The sequence below is a fragment of the Rhinopithecus roxellana genome, chromosome 5 (genome assembly GCF_007565055.1).
Source record: "Rhinopithecus roxellana isolate Shanxi Qingling chromosome 5, ASM756505v1, whole genome shotgun sequence".
Lineage (NCBI taxonomy): Eukaryota > Metazoa > Chordata > Mammalia > Primates > Cercopithecidae > Rhinopithecus > Rhinopithecus roxellana.
The window spans coordinates 53,372,171-53,395,548 of record NC_044553.1 but is presented as its reverse complement, the minus strand read 5'-3'; the positions used below and the strand labels follow the sequence as shown (position 1 = coordinate 53,395,548).

General features: G+C 38.4%; 1 pseudogene across 1 annotated transcript; it reads right to left on the bottom strand.

Moving 5' to 3' along the window:
- Window positions 1–12,164: 12,164 nt before the first annotated feature.
- Window positions 12,165–12,479, bottom strand: LOC115897705 (annotated as a pseudogene). The gene has a single exon (XR_004057478.1). The product of XR_004057478.1 is annotated as a 60S ribosomal protein L39 pseudogene (transcript).
- Window positions 12,480–23,378: the final 10,899 nt, after the last annotated feature.

The following is a 23,378-nucleotide window of genomic DNA, read 5'->3' as shown; positions in this document are numbered from 1 at the left end:
TTACCTTTTACACTTAATGTCTTGTTAACGTCTTTTCATGTGATTATTCTCCAACTACAGTAATACTTTAATAGCTATATAATATTCCATTAAGGAACACTATGCTGCCTGTGGTTGGATATTTAGGTGCCTCCACAACCTAAGATAGTAATAAACTTACAGCAAGTTCTTTTTGAATACCAAAGTCTGACCATCCCCCACTCCTCACAAGACATTTTGCAGCTTTCTTAAAGCCCCTGACTCTTGTGAATTTAGTGACTCAGACTTTCCCGTCGACTTCTATTTAATTTTAAGGATGCATTACACACACATCGCTCAAAATAAAGCTCCTCAAAATAATTGCATCTACATCAATTAGCGTTTTTATTCTGTAATTCCATAAGGGTATTTCATATATACCTCTATTTTCTTCTGCAACAACAACCTTAGAATAAATATGATATGAGAAAGTATACACGCTTAAGACGCACTGCACAATTACTTCCACCTAATCCAAAGACAATTTTCATTTATCTATTGATTCACTCAAGAAATATTTATTAAGCACCTATTATGTGAGTTGCAATGTGCCACATGCTGAGACAGAAATATTTCAGAATCTACATTGGGTATGTCTTGACTTCAAAGCCAAAGCCACAAGGAAATGTTTATGTTTTTCCTATATTTTCCTCAGATATTAAGTACAGAATCAGTACTTAATTTATGTTATATAAAGATGTCACTCTACTTTTGAATGGTATGTGAACCTTTTTCAGCTTGTTGACTGATTGATTGATAAGAAGAAAATCTAACGAGTCTCTCTGGACACAAATAATTGTACCAGTCAGGGCCAAATCCCAAGGTTTTCAGCAGTTCTGTCCTTATGTGACCCTTAGATATCAGTTATGCAAGACACTCATCTTGATAATTGAGATGAGCAAATGAACAGTTACATTAATAACTTTCCCATCACTTCCCTCATGATATTTTAGGCCCTGTTCATCAACATTCATCCAATACTTCCCTTGTGTCTCCTCATGCCAGCCTATGACCTTTTATCCCATCATTTCACTTATACTACATCTGCCCTTATTTCTCAGTTCTTCACTGGTTTAGCTCTAAACCAAAGGTTCTACCCATTCCATCTCCCAGCCTTCAAACACCCTCCAAAACTCCGATCAGACTAAACAATGGCCTTCTCCTCCTAAGTACTTCAAAGAACACTCAAAGCTGGCCTCAAAAATCTTCCCTGACTGGTTGGAAGGAAAAGCAGCTTTCCAAAGAGTTCCATCTCAACAGCATGCCATTCCCCATGGAAAGTGTATTTGGATATAGATAGTGTTGTTACATATGTATGAGAATATGTCTTACTTATTCACCTGCCTTTTTTCAGCCTGATTCTGAGCCCCTGAAGACTGAGAACATGTTTTCTCTGTATTCTATAATGATCCCATCCCCACAGAGTCATACTGCTAAATGTTGGTGCCACCTTTCTTCAAGGCAGCTATCAGTAATTACCATATTTTAACTGGTCAAGTCTAACTGGGAATACAGATTTTTAGAGCTGGGAGGTGACATTGCAGGTTACATAGTCCATCGCCCTCTCTTTATTTTAAGGTACATTTCTTATCTACTGTGTGTCACACACCATGCTAAGCTCTTTAAGTGAATTATCTCATGTGATCCTCACAAAAGCTCCAAGGGTAGGAACTCTAATGACCCCCATTTTTGTGTGCATACCAAAACTCTCCTCATGCTGTTTCACAATGAAGTATACATAAATGAATGAATATTAACAGCTCAGCCAGGATTGGGACTTGAGTAAGACAGAAGAAGCACCTGGCGAACAAAACGTAAGGAGACACTCACTCTCAGGGTTGTGAAAGCGCCTCCTTCGGTTTTGCACTCTGGGTGCCTCCCTTGCTTCACCCCAGTCCCAGCCCCAGCCTAAACTTTATTGCATGTCAGGTACCGCTCTAAATATATTTATATTTTTAATACTTACAACAATCCCATGAGATAAGTAATATTAGTATCTTCTTTTACAAATGAGGAAACAGATTAAGTAATATGCTTAAAAATCTCAGAGTTAGCAGAGACAGGGATGGGATTCAAATCCAGTCATCCTGACTGGAGGTAGACATATAATTGAATGAATACCTGAATGAAGGAATAAATAAATAGAATGCTATAAAATGTTGGGAAATGCAGAAACCTTTACATTTTATATTTACGTTGTATACATTTACTTTTAATCCACTTCACTGTTTCAGTTAATAAATAAAGCCAGCATAGTGAAATGGAACAAGTATAGACTTTGGAGCTAGACAAGACTGGTTTTGAACAGTGTTTCTGTGTGAACTTAGGAGAGCACTTATCTATCTGCTTTAACCTGCATTATCTCGTTTTGTAAATTTTTATGAGTCTTCACCAAAAAGTACATAACCAGCATACAATGCCCAGAGCTGGGTGCAGTGTTCATGCTTGTAATCCCAGCACTGTGGGAGGCTGAGACAGAGAGATTGCTTTAGGCCAAGAGTTCTAGGCTAGCCTGAGCAACATAGTGAGACCCCATTTTTACAAAAAAAAAAAATAGCAGGGCATGGTGACATGTGTCTGCAGTCCTAGATACTGAGGCAAGAGAATCACTTGAGTGCAGGACTTCAAGGTTGTAGGGAGCTATGATCACACCACTGCACTTCGGTCTGCAAACACTTGTCAAGTACTCAATGTAAGGTAATTTTTATTATTTTATCATGTATACTTTTGGGACAAAAGAATCATACTGTAGAAACTATGGCAAATTGATACAATAGTCACAACTCTACTGGAAAATATGGCTGCCATGGACAAATCACATATTGAAGACTCATGTATCAGTCAGGATAGGCTAAATTATGCTGAAGTCACAAACTAAAAGCCCACTTCTCAGTGGCTTCACACAACAAAGGTTTGTTTCTTGTTAACTGTACATATCTGAAGCCAGCCATCAGGGGCTCAGCTTTAGTTACTCAGGGACTGGAGGTGACAGAGGCACTATCTTGTAATAGCCGCTCCTTCTGGAATGTGCAGTAGCCTCAGTCACCAGCAGAGGGGGTGCTAGAGGGCCTCACATTGTTAAGTACATATTAGTATTGGAAATGACGTATGTCACTTCCACCCACAACCAACTGCAAAAACTAGTCAACATGCCCCCATCCAACTCTAAAGTGGTAGAGAAATGCAGTCCTCCCATGCTTGGAAGGAAAAAGCAATCAGACATGGCGAGAGCTAGATGATTTTCCCACAGACAGGTCCCTTAGCCCACAATGCTATCAGAAACAGTCTTAGATTATGCAAACAACTGAAGGACTATTTCCCAAGTTGGTTTATTCTCATTGTTGAAGAAATGAAGCATAGAATTGGGTTCATAATCTAGTTTTTGTTTTTTGGTAAGAAATGCGTTTTATCCTCATGCTGACTTGGCACAGGCTGATCTGGTCAGTTTGGGTGTGGGGAACAGCCTTATATACAGCCATTGCTGGAGTTGTCCTGAGTATGCCAAAATAAAAAATGCTGTCAGCTAGAAAGAAACTTTGCACAACAAAGTGTTAAATGAAATAGTACCAGGCAAAATAAGGTAATGCTCTTTTGCTGTCTAGCACCACATAAGATGCTAACTGAAAGAGTAAATAAAAACACTCAACGTGCATTTAGCTTTCATAATTTACCTTCTGCAAGGTTGATTTCGAGTATGCAGAATGTGCCACATTATTTAGGCTGTAAAAAGGAGCTGCTTTACACTACCTGCCATGTACAATTATAATAATCTGTCAGACAAATATAATTAGGGAGTGTGATGTCTGTTTGAGTGTGAAGGCTTTGATTGTGTGGTATTGTCTGCTTTCCCCTGTGGCACAGCATAAACAATTGTACCCAGTGGTAACTCTCAGCCAGGACTAATGCTCAGAGTCAGCAACGCCCCATCAAATAGCACAGATGGTTGGGTTTAGGTTTGAGGTTGTTGGCTTGTTTGCGTCCACCTCCCCACACACAACCCTTTCAAGTTTTGGTCAGCAAACTTGACTAAAATGAAGCCTTCTGCAGTACAATCTGGTGGGTCTCCAAGATATTATATTAATAAATCATAGTTAATAAATCATAAAAGTGAATGGGAGACTCAGGCAGAGTATGGTCAATTAACAAGTCCCAACCACTTCAGTGATGAAAAACAGGCTGAGAAAAGAATGCGTGGGTCACTTTAATGATTAAAAAAAATTAGGTGACACTTTGTGGATTTAAAAGGTAAAGTTGTTATTATGTGGAGTAAGTTGTGATTGTAATTTGTTATTAGATTCTCACACCAGCTGGCAAAATAGAAAAGGTAACCATCATTACAGCCTTTCATAATAGTATTTAGTAAACTATATTGGAAGCATGTTTCATTTTAAATTAGTCAGTAGTCTTGCCATTCCATCTCTACTAACATGAATCAGCCTATTTTACTTAATTTCATTTTATTATTATTTTCTGAGACAAAGTCTCGCTCTGTCACCCAGGCTGGAGTGCAATGATGCAACCTCAGCTCACAGCAACCTCCTCCTCCCAGGCTCAAGGAACCTTCCCACCTCAGCCTCCTGAGTAGCTGGGACCACAGGTGCATGCCATCACACCTGACTAATTTTTTGTATATTTGGTAGAGACAGGGTTTCCTCATGTTGCCCAGGATGGTCTCAATCTCCTGGACTCAAATGATCCTCCCACCTCAGTCACCCAAAGTGTTGGGTTTCAAGTGTGAGTCATTGCTCCCAGCTGATCAGGCTATCTTAAATTTTATTGCCTAATTGATTATCTTTTTATTACTGTAAACTTCATAACCAGATATTTTGCTGTGGGACTTCCCTACAGGAGACCATTTTTGCTTTTTAAGAGGAGACTTACTTAGATGAGACTTAAGGGATATCAACTTACCAAATTCTGCTGTAATGTAATTCATGTGGTAGAGAATTTTGGTATTATAATCCAAAACACAGCACCTAAACTAATGGTCAGCCCAAAGGAACAATGAGGATTTGACAATTTGTTTTCTTTTAAATTACAAATATATAATATTCTAATGGTTTCTGGACCAACTTAGAAAGATCAACAACTTTGCATTAACCACAGAGGTTTCTTGCATTTATGAGAGAGCATTAATATTCTCTCTCTCTCTCTGGCCAAATGAGAAAAGAACCCCAGAGATGAATTCTTATATTTCTGGTACCTTTATGCTAGCTATAGATGTGAAATAATTTTCTAGTCGAATCCACCACTGATAAAGAATATTATTTTTACAATATTTTGATGTTCAAATCTGCCAATGTAGACTCTAAGAAATATAACAAACCAATAATAAAATGACAGATCATAAAATCTTTGCATTGGAAAGACCTCTTCCCAAGTCAAAATGATTATTTCCTCCCTTGGATCCCACTGCACCTTGTGCAGTTTTCTTTTCTGGCTGTTAAAAGGATGTCTAACTCTATTGGTCTACAAATTTTCTGATGCCAGAGATTATGTTTTACTTCTCTTTGCCTCTCTAAGGCTTAAAATAGTGCCTAGGTTATCATGAATAGGTTACTATGAATAGCTGAATTGATAGATGGATAGATGAAGAAAACAAATTCTACACTGTAATAATGGGTATATGTTGGCCCCTCCCCAGAATGCATTTCCTGCCTTCCTATCTCCACTTTTCAACAGTTCCAACTTACATTCGAAGATGCAGGTGGTTCAAGGGAAGCACTTATCATCTCCAACTCCAAGAGTCAAATACTCAACCTATGTTAAACCAATCAGCACATTCCATCCAGCTAATCAGTGATTGGCTCTGCCTTGAGCACGTGACTTGAGTAAAGGCTTCCATTCAGAGTGAACCTCAGGATTATTTCTGGAAAGGAAGAGACAAAGATGCCCTTTGCTGTTGGCTGTAAATGTGGAAATGTGTAGTCCTGGAAGCTGATGGCAGTTATCTCAGGACCATGAGGAGAACTAGTCTTAGGATGGAGCTGACAATAAGAAAAGTATAGCAGAGGCAGAAAGAAATTGGAAACCTCACTTGAACCCAATCTCATCTTTGGACTCTTCAGTTACAAAAAAAAAAAAAAATGAAGAAGAAGAAGAAATTTTCTTATTTTTTCATATCAGCATGGGTCAGATGTTCTGTTCTTTGCAAAATGATGTAACCTGATACAATTGTGAATATCATCATTGAGCAGATGTGATTTAAACAAACACAATGTACTTCAAAAATGTTGACAAATCTTAATCCAAAAATATATATACCATTTGTGCCAACTAGAAGTGTTGAATACCCCTAATTCCCATTTTCCACTAAAAGGGACCAGGACTCCTTGAAGAAATGATTGATTCTAGGTTTGGACAGGAAATGTACAAGTTCAGCATGGAACATGTGGTTATGCCAAACATCAGGAAAGTTCTCAAAAGCTGCTACGTCAAAGATCTTAGAAGCCAACTTGAAAAGGTTCCCCAAAATGGGACAACTTGAGGATCAACAACATAATAATAATTTCCATGGCTTAAAATTAATCAAATATAAACATCCACACATTCATAATGGTATGAGGGGAAACAAATCTCATTGATCTTGGAGAATATTATGAGACCGTCTACATAAAGAGAAACAATCAAGCACATAACCTGCTTTCTTGTATGAACTGTATCCCAGGAAGATCTAATCATTATTGGGGAAAAGTTTCTCCCTATAGATGTGTTCTAGCAAGGAAATGAAGAAAGCCCCATATCACAAACGCTTAATGCAATAATGGATTGAGGCAATGAGCATCAGTGGCTGCTAAAATCCCCCAAAATAGAAACCACCAGACATGTATGCCTCTTTATGTAAGTACACCGTATCACCAATGACATGTTCTTTTCAGGTAATCAAACCTGAATGAGATCAAGCCTCTAAATCTAACTACTATTTTACAGGAAATTTTAAAAGAATGCAATCAACAAAATCCAAAATGTGAAACTCTGTAGAGACAATGACTCAATTTTCGTCAATAAATAAATTGCAAGAAACAAACAGAAATGGAGGAAGAATTTATGGATTAAAAGATTTATAAGAGATGTAACAACCCAAGGTAATAGGAGGACCTTACTGAAATTTGGATTTGAACAAACCAACCATTTAAAAAATGAGATCATCAGAGATATTTGGAGGCTGACTAGCTATTTGATGACATATTAAGGAATTAATATTAATTTCAATGAATACTAATGATTATTTTTATTAGATGGTGATGATTTTTCAAGGATTCTTCATATTTTATAGACTCATACAAAAGTAGTTATGGATGCAAATGTATGGTGTCTTGGGTTTGCTTCAAAATAATACTTCAGGAATGGGGGAGAGGAGTAGTAAAGATTAAACAAGATTGGCCATGAGTTAATTGTTGAAGATGAATGATGGGTATATGAGAATTTATTAGACAATTATCTCTACTCTTATGCAATAGTTGAAATTTACCGTAATAAAAATCATTTAACTATATCATTCTATTATCATTCAAAATCATACATATATGCCAACCTTCCTTGTTTTTACATAAACAGGCTGCCATTCTTCAATCACATTCTAATTTAACCATGCTCTATTTCACCTGCATGCCTAGCCACCATCACTGCAATCTGCCTGCCTTCTTCCCAGACAATGAGCATTGTCCCACACGTGCACACTCATTCCCATGGAGGTGGTCATAGCATATCCACCATTCTCCCAGACCACACACAAAATTCATTTTCATACACATGGTTTTCTTCCATTCATTCTCTGACACCTCTGCTCTACACCCATGGCACTGCTCATTCCAATTCCCATATCTCTTTTAAAAGGGACATGCTTCCTAACTCATGTAGACAGAGACATAGAGCGAGTGCTAGTCTGAAGAGTTCCAACATCCACCTTCCTGTGGGCCTCTATACATAATCTGGCTCAGTCTAAACCTCTTAAGTGAAATGCTCTCCTGGAAATAAAATCTGCTGTCTATGTTCTATTTTATTTTAAACTCAATACAAAGCAATGGTCCCCAAAGAAAAGTTATGCTGGAGTCAGGTTCACACAATTTCCCTGAAATGTAATATGAGATTTAAACACAGATGATATGACTGGTTAATAAATGTCACCATTGAGCGGCTTTGTTCACCTAATAATATCATTCAGATCATTATAAACAAATTGAAGGGGTTCTTATGTGAAACAAACACGGCAGGACTTATTCCTGCGTAACACAAGACCAAGGCAGGGCAGCCAATCCTAACGGCCTGCGAGAAGGGGCAAGGCCGGCGTGCAGCTTTGTGGTATCCCGGGAGGATTTTATTTCCAAATATAAAATCCATGCCATGCTCACAGGCAGAACCTTAGAATAGTCATAATGATCTAATGACAGCATTACCATGGAAGGCTGCTACTAATACCTTCAACTACTGCCGTTCTATACAGATCCAGGGATATGATTTCAAAGCTCATGTGGAATGAAGCCTGCCCCAACTGAAAGCAATCCACCCAAGTGAAAAGGAGAAGGAAGAAAAGAAAAGGGCAGAATGCAACTGAAGCCCACAATTTGGGATATCTAGGATGGGGAGGTCAGAGTTGGTTCTTTGTGGGGTTTCTTTTATTATTGTTGTAGTTTGGGGAGGGAGTGGTATTTTATGGCAAAGAAAGAGAAAATGTCTCTAAATTGGACAGCATTGCCTTCCTCTGACTTTTTGAATTACCTCTAACTTAAAGATTATAAAGTATTTATTTTTCTCTTCCAAGAAGGGAGGGCATAGTAATTTCCTCCATTACCCTCATGCTCTCCTCCTTCTGCTGTTGAGGGGACAGTTCATTGATGATAGCTCTCTTGTGCTCAGTCAACACTGATGGCAAAAAGAAAGAAAATAAACAGCATATTACCTGTGAAAGAATGGGGAGCCCCTGTAAGTCCAACCTAATAAACAACTAAGGACTATTGGGCCTGTCACTTGACATTTTGATGGAAATGGCTGTTGTTGTATTTCTAGAAATCAAAGGAAACATCAGAACCTTTGCAAACAGGAAAGCTGCATAACATTTCAAATACCGGTTAAGCGCCTATATTTATAGATAGTGTTCACTGTTTCAAATATAACCCAGCAATTCTTTTGGAGAGAGGTTCTGACAGGGCTAACAGACCTGTTTAAAATATATATATGCATATATGTATCATTTTAAAATGATGCTGAAATTTGCTTTTATTCCTTCAACAATTTGCAGTTGGAATTCATAATTTTAGCAGTATTTCTCACATATAATGCCAAATTCGGTAACACCTACTTAAAGTGCATTGTAGCATGTGTTTAAGATACATTGAGCTCTTTGCAGAAAAGGTGCTATAGAAATCTAATAAATAATAAGTAGATGATTGACAAAGGATAATATTAGGAGCTCATTTTTCAAACTGTATAAAAATACATGCATTTGGGTTAATTCTCAGCTAGACAATCTCCTTGGCAGGTAATGTGTAAGGGATCCTACATGCCCCAGAAACCTAATACATTAGTTCTGGAATATGGCAGGGAGGAAAAAAGGTCATGGCCTACAGAAGATAGTTCTGAGGTTACAATAGTTCTCAACAAGAATCCAGGCAGGAATCCTCCCAATTTTGGCCTTGAAAATGCATTCACTGATGTTATTTGGAATGTGAAAGAAATCCAAAATACGTAGAAGGTAGAGTTATAAAGGGCAGCTGGATTCAGCCACATGGCCAAATTTGAATCAGCAAACTGACATTCTCTAAGATAACACACATTATGTCCTTTAAAATTAAAAAAGAAAAATAGGAGCCAAGTATCATTACTCATTTGTTATTTTGTGAGTTGGTTCAACTCAAGAATGCATAATTTTCTGGTTCTAATGCAAACTAAGGAAGGACGAGAGCCAGATATAAACAATTTCCTCCTTCTGGAGTAAAATATATAGCTATCCAGGGATTCGATGTGATTATGAAAAGAGACCAGATGCCTTGAATCTTGGCTGCTACAGGACCTGGCTTGGCAGCCTATAGGTTGATCTCAGAGAGGTAAAGATAAGTCTAAGAGGACTACTTAAAAAATGGAAATAAAATGCTTTATAAGTAAGCAAAAGTAGGAACAAGCTTATCATAAGCAGAGTAAGCTGATGAAGGTGCAGGTAAAACTTCATCAGAAAACCTGTGTAGTATCATTTATGCCAAAGCATGACATTTGAATCTTCACATAAGAGTATGAGTTTCCAATGCATTCAGTTTTGGGATTACATCTTGGACAAGTTCTTTCTCTTTTTTTTTTTTAATTTTTCTTTGGTGATTTTGTTGACTACTATGTATTAGCAATATATACATGTAGCCTACATAGCAGTTAAGTAATATGTGCATTTTGTAGAGAAGTTTTATATATGCCAACTAAATAAAATCCTTCATACATGTCTCCAAATGCTGGACAAATGTAGATACATTGTTTATGCTAATGTCACTTGTTACATTGAAGTTGCCCTGATCATTTAATCTCCCTGTTTATTGTGGTTGGAAATACTTTACATACTACCATATCATCTACAATTTGATCTTATACTATCTCATTTTCTTCTTCTAAAAGTGTAATATGATATATTATATGTGCCTCCCCAATGAGAATACAGAAAGAGACAGGGAGCCATCTTGAGACCATGAGAAAACAGTTTGCAAACCAAACCAATATACCAAGGATGGAGGAGTGGACAGAAGGAAAAAGCCTGAATCATAATTGACATGGCTGTGCTATAAATCAGCCCAAGAATTGTCCCCTGTCCCCACCTCCTCTCATATAATATCATTAAATCTTTTTATTATGGAAGCTACATTTTAGTTAGACATTCTGTTTCTTGCAGAAGAAAGCATCAGAATTAATTAAGTAGGGTTTGAGGTTTCAAAATCCTAATCCCTGAAAGACTCAGAGCATAATATTTATGCCAACAGATTTGGAAGCTAAGGTCAAGCCAATCTGATCTAAAAGCTAATTCCTTGGGGCAAAGAGAGAGAGAGAAGAAACTAAGAAACCTAAGATATCAGTATTTCCTAAGAAGAAGTCCTGCTCCTTGCTAAATCCCTGTCCTAATCTCAGGGAGAAGAGGAAATAAGAGAAATTCCAGTTACATGTGTACAGAGAGGAGACTGAAGGAGTCAAGAGAGAACAGGCCAGCATAGGTTGTGATCTGGATCAGGAAGCTGTAGTCATTTGAATGATCAGTAAATGGAGACCATGCAGGAGTGAGGAGGCTCAGGGATGCCAGACTGGACAATTAGGGACCAAACATATCCCATCCCCCACCCCCATTTACATCAGTACTTCATAACCTGCCTGAAACCTACACAACCCTTAGGGAAGTGGAGGCTGGAGACAGCAGTATAGGAAATCTGAATTGATTAAATTTGAGAATTTAAAATAGAAATTTTTCAAAAATAAGAAGAGTGTTCAGACCAGAGCTTATGGTTTGACATTTATACTCACTAATCAATTAATTAACTGCTGGTAATAATGATAGAATGCCAGTTCCTACACTCAAAAAGCTCACAGTTTAATAGAAACGACAGGCAAGAAAACAGTCAACCATGACACATGAAGTGTTTGACAGATAAATATGCAAGATGGCAGAGTACAAAGTGGGGGTTAGGGGTTGCAACTTGAGCTAAGTTTTGAAGGGCAAAAAGCAGTTAACCATAAATGGTGTGGGGAAATGCAGAGTTCTGTTTGGGTCCTGTTGCATCTGAGAAATGGTTTTTGTTGTTTACAATCAGGGAAACTTGGGAGTTTCTACCTGTTAAGGGAAATGAGGCAGTAGAGAAGTGGAAGATGAAGAAAGTGGCTGGAAGTTATGTCCCGAGAGCTCTGAGGAGGCAGAGAGCAAAGGGACACAGATCACAGGCTCAGAGGTTGACTTGGGCCCGAATAAGGAAGCTGAGAAAAGGCATAGATGGAACACTGTAAATACATCATACACACCTTGAGAGTTGACAGGAAGATAAGAGAGTTCATTCTAGATGGCCTCTATTTTATGTGAGAAGTGGAAGGATGCAGGATTTTAAGGTGGGGAGCTATGTGGACAGATTTTTTTTGTTTTGTTTTGTTTTTTTGAAATGAAAGGCCTCACATATTTATTACTGAACCCAGCCCACCAACGCATTCATAATAGATTCAGAGAGGAAAATACGTCGAACTCTCCAGAGAGTGGTGACATTTTCAGTTTGATATGGTAATGTGATCGTGACCTTCAGACAGCACAAATATGTGTACCATCTCATGTGCAATTCCTTATAGACCCAGCTTGGTTCTTCTCCAATGTTTCCTTTTGGAGTTGTACCTTATTTTATTTCCAGTTTTCATCCGAATCCACTGGGGAATGGGACAATTTTGCTTTTGTTTCTTGGCCAGGAATCGCTTAATCCTGAAAGTCTTGTGAGAAGACATGGCGAGAAGTGGAGGCAAGAACCCAGATTTGTATTTTAAACATCACACACCAGGTCCTATTGTGGGGGGAGGGGGAAGGATAGCATTAGGAGATATACCTAATGTAAATGACGAGTTAATGGGTGTAGCACACCAACATGGCACATGTATACATATGTAACAAACCTGCACGTTGTGCACATGTACCCTAGAACTTAAAGTATAATTAAAAAATAAAATAAAATAAAAATATAATATAATAAATAAAAAAATAAAACACTCTGGTAGAGAGTCAAGGAATGAATTTACGAGAGAAGCTGAGAAAAGACTGAAAGGTGACAGACTTATTAAGAGATTATTGGAGTCATTCAGTGAAAAAAAAATCATGAAGACCTGAATTAAGACAGTGACAGTGGAAGGGAATAAGAGGGAATCCACAGGTATTTCTAAGCCAAAATCATTCTAAGAAGTGATTGTTTAGCTATCAGGAATGAAGGAGAGAGAGAAAAGGAGGAGGATACCTGGGACATACTTGGTTTATCAGAAATCTGAGCAGGAAAAAGAAGAAGTTTTAGGGAGAAAATAATGAGCTTAACTTTGAACACATTGAGATTTTGATAAAGATATTGATGAATTATAGATTTAGACAGAAATTGATTTAGATGTAGATACAGGCAATTGGATTTGTGGCTCTAGAGTTCAAGAGAGAAGGTTTTAGCTGGAGAAAGTGTGGAGAAATCTGTTCCCACCGGAATGGTGGTTGAAACAATGGGGATGTAGGTGAGATCAGCCTGTAGGAGTTTGTGAAGAAAGGGGTTTTACAGCCTTTGTTTTTAATCCATTCCTGTAATTCACCACTTCGTTCACCTTCTCTATATTCAATGATTCCTAAATATCTACTCCACTTTCACACTTGGAGTCAATATTATTTCCTTTCATTTGGTGCTCCTATTGGTCAAGGGAGCCTCCAAAAACCCACACAAGCCATGAGAAGTAAGATCCATGATAAACATGTCCTATTATAATGAATTTATTTGTTAATAGTTGTACCGTGAAGGCTTAAGATTACCAAATGACCATCTCCTTAGAAGTATAAAGCAAGCCTAGTAAGCTAAGAGTCATAATCCCCTTTTGTCAATTCTGACACTAGTTATGGCATATTGGACAAATTTATGCAATATCTGGTTACTGAGGCTGATACTCTTATATGCATACAGTACAGTGTATTGTTTTGCTCTTTAAGCAATCTTATATACACAGACATGAAATTATCAAAAATGCTTTTAATCCATTTCAGGGCATGTATTATAATACACAAAATAAATATATTTCCGTTTTTCACCACAGAAAGTCAAAAGGTCTGTTTTTCTTGGAGTATCCATAAATGACCTTAAAACTGACCCAAATATAACCTACTAATTACCCTCCATGTACCTTCCGACCCTGATTAGTTGTATTTAGCATTTATGTGAGACTGTGACTCTACTCTGGAAATCTTCCGTATAGCTTGTAACTCCCAGTGGAAAAAAAAATTGCTGTGACCTATACAGTTGGTGAAAAGAAAACACAGCTACACATTTCCAAAAGCAGAACAAAGCAATGAAATAACATACCTTTCACTAGGGACTTGGTGTTATCTGAAACCCTATAATCCACATCCCATTCTGCTTTTTCAATAGGTTGGATGATTTCAGTGGGCGAGTCAGAGAACTAATCAATTTTGAAACAGCATCTGCAAAAATAGATAACGTTCATGTAAAGGGCAACCTAGTCATAAAGCCTCATTGGTGTGAGTAAATAAACACACAGGCTTTGTATAGAGGGGTTCCCCTAAACAGGAGCGCAGGATTGGCAGTGTGATATTGCATCAATCATCAAAAGAATTTACCAAGCACCAACGTGTAGAATGAACTATGTGATTAAAATGACATGGTCCCTGAGCTTCTACAATGTAATTTAACTTCTGCGCTCCTAATGGAACATTTAAGAATCTAAAACTCATTGAGTCCCAAACTAAACTTTTCTCCCAAATTGCTTTTTCTCCTGTGTTTTCTATGCTAGTGAAGGAATCCATGGCATCCAAGATTTCTTTCTCTCCATTACCCCAGTTACCAATACATCTTTAAAGTTTATTGGCTCGACCTCCTAATGATCCCCTGAACCGTTGCCTTTTGCTTCATTTCTATAGCCATCACCCTTTTCACTAAGAATATTGTAACATCAATTGCTCTGAACCCCCCTCTTCCAATGTATCCTTCACACTGTTGCTAGAGTGATTTAACCTTCAAGTCTCAGTATATCGCTCGTCTGCTCAACTGCCTCCCAGTCAAAACTCTCTACCTTTTGTGCCATTCCTACTCATCTTTTAAGGTTCTCAGATCATTCAACTATTCATTCACTCAATAAATATTTATTAAGCACAAACCTCATGTTACACACAGTGCTAGGCACTGGAAAGACAGTGATGATATATAGTCCTGGTCTCACAAAATTTGCAGTGGCAAGAAAGTAAATGAAATAAAATGTGGCCGCGCGGTGGCTCATGCTTGTAATCCGAGAACTTTGGCAGGCCGAGGCGGGCGGATTATGAGGTCAGGAGATCGAGAACATCCTGGCTAACGCGGTGAAACCCCGACTCTACTAAATACACACACACACACACACACACACACACACACACACACACACACACACACACACACACAGCCAGGCGTGGTAGGGGGCGCCTGTAATCCCAGCTACTCGGGAGGCTGAGGCAGGAGAATGGCGTAAACCCGGGAGGCGGAGCTTGCAGTGAGCCGAAATCGTGCCACTGCCCTCCAGTCTGGGAGACACAGTGAGACTCCGTCTCAAAAAAAAAAAAAAAGAAAAAGAAATAACAAACTGATAAATATTGTGAGGAACTAACTTTGGTAGAAACAATTTATAAAGAGCTCTGGAGACCCCAAATATTTAAGGTGTGGGTAGAGGAAGAAAGGTCTCCAGAGGAATGGAAAGTAAGGTGGGAGAGAATATGCTGCCCTGGAATGTCAAAGAAAGAGAGTATTTTTGAAAACAAAAGAATAATTAAGAGTATCAAATCCTGCCAAAAGGTCAAGAAAATAAGAACTGAAGATTATCTTGGAATTTTGCAAAGACACTTGAAAACAATTTTGGTGGAGTGGTGTCGGCCGAAGCCAGCATGAAGTGAGTTGAGGAATGAATGAGAGATAAAGAAAGGGGGATAGCAAATATAGAAATTCAGCTGTGATGGTGAGAGATTTGGTAGCTGGAAGGGAATTTAGGGTTGAGGGAGCCTCCCCAGAAGGACCCATGCAATTTTTAGTACCTTCTTAATCATATTTTTGTCTTATATTATAATTGTCTTATATTATGTAATATTTGGCTTTCTGTTCCAGCACTAAAAGGCAGGAAACACATTATTTCATCTTTGTATCTGCAACTCTTAGCACAAGTTCAGGTACAAATAAATACTCCATAAAAATCGGTTTAAAGGCTGAATATATTAGCGATCTGCTGTAATCCAAATTTGAAACTCATTCTTCAATTGCCATCATCCTTGACTTGTCTCTATTTTTCCTCTTGTCTGCCCTTCCTGACTAGCAGTCCCAAAGGTTACACAAGTTGTGGGTTCTTGGACTCCTGTTCTGACCTGTGTACACTCCATCTGTACACCAACCCCTGGAACTTAACACATGTGCAATTGCTCCCATCACTGTTCTCCCCCATAAGTCAGCCAGTCTACTTTTCCAACTTCTCTAAGACTTTTTATACCCAGAGGTATTTGAGGACTGTTCTGAATGTTGTGTTCCAATCCTTGCTTGTTCAGATGTGGTCATAGATATGGCTAGAGTTGAGCATAGATCTTTCCATGTTCCAAAAAGGCAGGCTTCTGCTTTTCCTAAATAATAAGCTATTGCTTTATTATATAGTCCATCAACACTGTATACCAGATGTTTGCTTGACAAATTACGATTCTGAATTCTTGATCCAGCGTTTTACCTCATGAAGAGACATATTTTAGATATGATTATCTACCACAAAATAATTTACCAAGAGCCATATTTGATTATTTGTATATTTACTCACTTTATATTCATTACTTGTATTTTTATTTACTTTCCCAGTCTTCGTTACTCCAGACTGGTTAAGGTCTTAAGGTCATAGGCTAAAGTTAAACACTCTTAACATAGAGACTCCCTGCATCATAATATTTCTGCAAAAAATTAAGACAGTAGGAATTTTCTCTGGACAAAACGCTTTTAAAAATCCAGGGGGAATATTTCCTTCTTATTTTTGTGACACCACTTTTTAATGAGCAAGGCATATGCCTTATATATCTGATAACACAAAGACAGACAATATGTCATACATAAACAGTAAGATTTTATCAGAATAACCTAAGATGATCTAGATTTGGCCATTTTGTGTTAGCTAAACATGACCTGAAATAAGAATTTTAGCTGTAATAATGTAGTGATTCTAAAATGTAAGATATTCTTTTAAAAGTTTCCTCATTCAGTTGCCTCATATATTTAGAGGATGCCTCAGAAAATAATCATTGTTCAATAGGGGCTTCATTGACATTTAGCTTAATTTAGTTTCACATCTTAACATTTTTTAGCCTCCTCCAACTAATTCCATTTAGAAAGTAAACTCTCCTGCTGTGCTGGTTAGTTCCTCTGGGAAGCAGACACCATGATGCAGTCTATAATGCAAGAGATATGCCTAAGAAAGATAAAAGGGAGATGGGCTTAGGCTGTATTTGCATGTACTATACAAAAGGTGGAGAACATGCCAATTACCCATGTCAAAAGATTTGGAGGCAGTGAGCCAGTGAAGATTATGCAGGGGCTAAATTCTCTCCTTGGCCACCTTTGCCTTAGACACAGAGTGGCTGTTCAATCAATCCTAGCTCATTTGAAACTTCATTGAGCAACAGCGAAGTTAAACATTTACAAGGTCGCATGCAGTCTCTTCTGAATTATAAAGCACTTTTTGAACATCCTCAATGTAAAGAAGGCAAACTGAGGCACAGTTCATGGACAGAGCCAGGCAGAGCCTGGAGCTCTTGCCCTCCAATGGGTGATCCTAACCCAGCACATTCATTCCCTTCCCCTCCCCCTGCTCCAAAGCTTGATGTGTGTTGAATACACTCAGTAGTTCTCAACATGTTTTTTCCTTACAGTTCTTTATTAGCAACATTCATTTAGGTTTTGGACTCTTGTCAAATGTAATGTGAATGGAGACCAGATGCCTTTTCTGAACTCAACAGAACAAGAGGAGAGTCACAGAGCCCATCTTGCCACAATCAAAACTAGAGCTTACAACAACACCCACTGTTGGTGACAGGCTGTGTGGAACAGGGCCAGTGCTGATCTAGCAGTATATGCCAGCTCAATGAGTCAGAAAAATGTTTCAGATGTGCCAGGTTGCTCAGAAATCCCCATCAGTTCCTGGGCAGAATAATTGTTGTGTTCTCCAAGAGCAAGGAACCAAGATGATCAGAAGCAACATCCCTGGGATGGTGTGTGTCATTCGTGTCCCTAGCTGGCAGCAGAGGGCCATTGCTTTGAAAAGGGTACTGTAGACCCACATGAAGGACTGCAAAGGTTAGGAGTAGGGTATCTGGCAGCCATTCAAAAACACAGGATGGGGGAGAAGCAATTGTGGGAAGGAATTCAAAGCAGACAAAAGGATTAACAGCAAAAAGATGCAGGGTGTAGGGGGATGGATGATTATCGTTTGCTGTGGGTTTAGCAACACTAACATGTTTTTATGAATATTTACGAGAACATTTGGAAACTGTGTCTTCTGCCCACACAGCCTCCACCCCCAAACCTCTTGGTAGAAACTGCATCATATTTAATGAGGTTGGGGGTGGAAGGGGGAACCAGGTCTTCTTTCCCTCCAGGTTGCCATTACCAAGCCTAGTTGCCAAGACTCCCAGGGGCAAATATTAAGTGAAGGAACGTTCGAACAAGAGAAGCCAGGCCTAGGTTTCTCTGCTTGTAATATGAAGCCTGACATGTGATGAAGGGAAATGAGAAGTGGAAGCAACGGTATCAAAAAGATATGAAAGAGATGAAGTGAGAAAGTCTCAGGAGAAAGGTCCATCTTGATGCCGGTGTTCTTGACTTCTTCAGTAGAGTAAAGGAGTTTATCAGTGTCTCTAAGTTAAATGAACTGTTAACAAAATCCCATCAATTCTCATTTCCTGTGAGTGGACTAACAGGTCAGACTCCTGTCCCTTCTGACTCCTGCTGCCTGGCTTTAGTCCACTTCATTCTACCACTACTTCCACCACAAGAGGCTTCTATCCTCATTGATTTTCTAAGTTTTCAATCCCCTAAAGCATGTATCTAATTATGTATTGAGGCAGAAGAGTAGCAGTCAGGACGACAAGTTCTGGAACTGCACTGCCCCCAGTCTAATCCAAGTCCCATAACTCTGGGAAAGTTACCTAACCTCTTTATATCTTAATGTTATCGCCGTAAAAAGGAGCTGATAACAGCTAAGGGTCAGTGGATGTAAACCGAGGAAAGTATTTGGCATGCAGTAAGAGCTCAATAGGTGTTAGTATTATTACTATGGACCATCCTCAATGTTCATGCAACAAGCGTCTTGCATATGACCCATGTTTTCATACATGACACACTGATACCCCTAAAATACTGAATTGAGACTTTCAAATGTCAGTTGACTCACAGTAGTGTCTAGTTAATCAAGGCACTTGACTAGCAGCTACTGAGAGAGAACAGGAGGTTTCATGCGTGGGAATCTTGGCAGTATTAACCTTGGGACTAATGCAAAGCAAACTTTCTGGCAGATTTGTGATATCTCATCAGTCATGATCAGCTATATTGTAGAAAATCATAATTACGGTTGTTTTTTGTTGTTGTTGTTTGTTTGCTTTGTTTTTGTTTTTGTTTTGAGACAGAGTATCCCTCTGTCGCCCAGGCTGAAGTACAGTGGCACAATCTCAGCTCACTGCAACCTCCGTCTCCCGGGTTTAAGCAACTCTCCTGCCTCAGCCTCCCGAGTAGATGGGACTACAGGCATGCACCACCATGGCCGGCTAATTTTTGTATTTTTAGTAGAGATGAGGTTTCACCAAGTTGGCCAGGCTGGTCTCAAACTTCTGACCATGTGATCCACCTGCCTTGGCCTCCCAAAGTGCTGGGATTACAGGTGTGAGCCACCTCACTTGGCCTAATTATGTTTCTTTTTTAATAAAGTTGCAGTTTGTTTGTCCTGGAGTTAATATTCACATCTTTTTATTGTTGTTCATTTGTTTGTTTGTTTGATTGATTTTCTATGTTCCTTTCTCTAAACCTTTCCAAACACTTTAAAAGAAACATAAAATCCCTTTTATCAAAATTTTCCACATAATCAAGTTATCAAATTCTTTTCATTTAACTGAAGACAGACTTGCTGGAACTTTCCATCCTCCTGCTCTGATCTGTACTATTGGCTGTCAGCATTCATACTGAAATTTGTTCCTAACTATCACCTAAGGGACTTCTTATCTCTCTCCCACATTGGATTCTTTATTTGTTGTGTCATCTATATTTCTCTCTGGTTCATTCCTCTCCTTTACTTAAGCACAGTCACAAATAGCTTCTTAGGAAAGAGTGCATTGAATGTAAGCTTTTTGAAAATTTGTTTACCAAAAAAATTATTTATTCCCCTTTGGCACTACAATGATAGTATGGCTGCTGGGTGAATAATTTTAGGTTGAAATAATAATTCCTCAGAACTTTGAATTCATGTTTCCACAGTATTCCAGTCTACTGGAAGGTAGACTTCCAGTGTTGCTGTTCAAACCTCAGATGTCATTCTCACTCAACCCTTTAATATGATCTGGTTTTGTTCTTCTTGGAAGCATTTAGTGTTTATTCTTTATTCCCAGTGTTCTGAAATTTCAGGATGATGTTCTATCATGTGAGTCTTTTTTTCTTTCTTTCATTTTGCTGGATACTTAAAAAGGCGATTTCCAATCTTTAGACTCATGATGTTCAATTTGAAAAAAACTGTCTTTCTCTTTTGTAATTTCTGCCTTATTATTTTCTATGTTCTTTCTTTTCAAACTTAGATGTTGACCTCTTGGATTGAACCTCCAGGGTTTTTTTTTTATTATTATTTATCTCCTACTTTACCTTTTTTTGTCTCATTCTATTTTCTTGGGGCTTTCTTAAATTTTGTCTTCTTAGCCTTTAATCAAAAAATATTTCTATCACGTTTGTTTTGGTTTTTTTTTTTTTTTTTTTTTTTTTTTTGAGATGGAGTCTTGCTCTGTCACCCAGGCTGGAGTGCAACGGCACGATCTTGGCTCATTACAACCTCTGCCTCCTGGGTTCAGGTGATTCTCTTGCCTCAGCCTCCTGAGTAGATGGGATCACAGGCACCTGCAAAAATGCCCAACTAGTTTTCTGTATTTTTGGTAGAGACGGGGTTTTGTCATGTTGTCCCGGCTTATCTCAAAGTCCTGACCTCAATGATCCACCCACCTCACCCTCCCAAAGTGCTGGGATTACAGGCATGAGCCACCACATGAAGCCACACTCTTTTTTTTTTTTTTAAGTATCCTGTTCTTGTTCCATCAAAAGATATTACAAAGTGTTTTATTTTGTTGTTTACATTGTCTTAATCCTTGATTCTTTTTTCCTCTGAATTCCTTAGTGAGTTAGCTAGTTAATTCTGTTATTTTGGTCTCTGTTGGAGGCTTTCCTTAAATGTCTGGCAATCTGTCTGTCTACAGACATTTAAGAGTGGGACAATAAAAAGCTGACTGGAAGCCCTTGTTGACCAGTATACTTTTCTCATCGGCAATTAAGCAGAAATCCAGACTTTTCTTTAGGAAGCACTCCAGATGTCAGTATCCATAGGTCTTTTCTAGGAGCTGGTCTCTAATCTTCTGTCACTTAGCATTAATGGAGCTTAGTAGCAGAAGGAGACTGAGAGGAGCTACTTATTTTCCACTGTAAGAACTTTCATTCAACCTCTCTGTTTCTAGTGAGGCCCCTACTCCTGTCTTCCACTGTGCCTGGTGCACCAAAAGCCAAAGGCTCTTTGATTCAACATATCTAATAAATAAATAATATAGTCACGTTACATATACATATACACACAGAAAAGGGATTATACCATCCACATTACTCTTTATCTTGCTTCTGTCTTTTAACAACTTGTCAGAGATACTTTTCTGTGTCAGTACACACAGCTCTACTTTTCACTAAGAGTAACTGTTCCCAAGAGGCATCATCCTTAAAATGACAATTTGATCTGAAAATCATGTTACCTCTTTAAGGAAAAATGTCCAATCAGAAGAAAACTCATTTGCACAAAACTTAATGCGTGATATTCAACAGACCTATCACATCAAACATGATCTAAAACAGCAATGAAAAAGTGTCAAAGTTTGTCATCATTTATGTTCATTTATTGTATTTATATCATCATTGATATTATTTGGACTTACATACATATATCTCTACTACCTTCCCACCACTCCCCAAATCACTACACCGTAAGAACCCAAAATTCCCAAATCTTTTCACGGAAAATCCAGTGAGTATTCTACCCATAGGCCTCCATTTTAATCCCAATAAAGATTTTCATGTAAAGCAATAATGAAAGACTGGGGGCAAAAAGTGGGAAGATGCATAATACATAAACATATTTTAGGCTGCTGATCAATTGTTTAGCTAAGTAAATTAAGAATCTTTCCACATCCCCTCCAAAAAAACTAAAAATAGAAAACGAATTTGAAATTTTTCTTTAAAATATGTTAATTTTTGTATTCTTCCCCTTAGGGATTATATTAGTCAAGTCACTTGGTTGCAATCAACATGATCCACTCCCATTATGTTAAGCAAAAAATGGATATATTAAAGTATATTAAGTAACTTACAGAATTGTTGGGAAGGCTGAACAAATGGACCAGAGGCTAGTGATCTAAAGTGAAATCATGCCAGTAAAGTGGTCTGAGAAGAAAACTGCCACTACGCCATCAATATCCCTTGTGCTACTTCCTTGTCAAGAGTTCATCCTTGCAACTACTTATGTCCCCCAAAAGCTGAATACCTCTAACACAGGCTAACAGACTGGAAGCTATTTTGTTTTGTTGCTCATTTCTGAATTAACATCTTGCTCAGATGGTCTGCGTCCTAGATTAAAAGTGGCTGAAGTTTTTTAATAATTAAAATAATAACTATGTTTATTGAATGCTTTCTAAGTTAGACTATTGTAAGTACTTTCCAGGTATGAAATTATGAATGCAAACATCATCCCAGCTCTCATGTTTACCATAAAAGTTGAAATATTCTTTCAGTCCTTTTAAGATACTTTTCCTTTTGGTCTTTGTAATTTTTCTTCAGCTTTATTAAAATTGGTAATGCAATAAACTGCACATATTTGAGGTGTATTGTTTGACAAGTTTTATTGTATAACTTACTGTTGATAAGAGTAGTCTCCTGTTATCTGCAAAGAACATGTTCCAAATCTCTCGGTGGATGCTTGAAACTGTGGAATGGTATCAAATCCTAGAGGTATACTGTTTTTTCCTATATTGAATATATATGTATATACAATAAAGTTTAATTTACAAATTAGGTACAATAAGAGATCAATAATAATGAATAGGCCGGGCGCGGTGGCTCAAGCCTGTAATCCCAGCACTTTGGGAGGCCGAGACGGGCGGATCACAAGGTCAGGAGATCGAGACCATCCTGGCTAACACGGTGAAACCCCGTCTCTACTAAAAATACAAAAAACTAGCCGGGCGAGGTGGCAGGCGCCTGTAGTCCCAGCTACTCGGGAGGCTGAGGCAGGAGAATGGCGTAAACCCGGGAGGCGGAGCTTGCAGCGAGCGGAGATCCAGCCACTGCACTCCAGCCTGGGTGACAGAGCAAGACTCCGTCTCAAAAAAAAAAAAA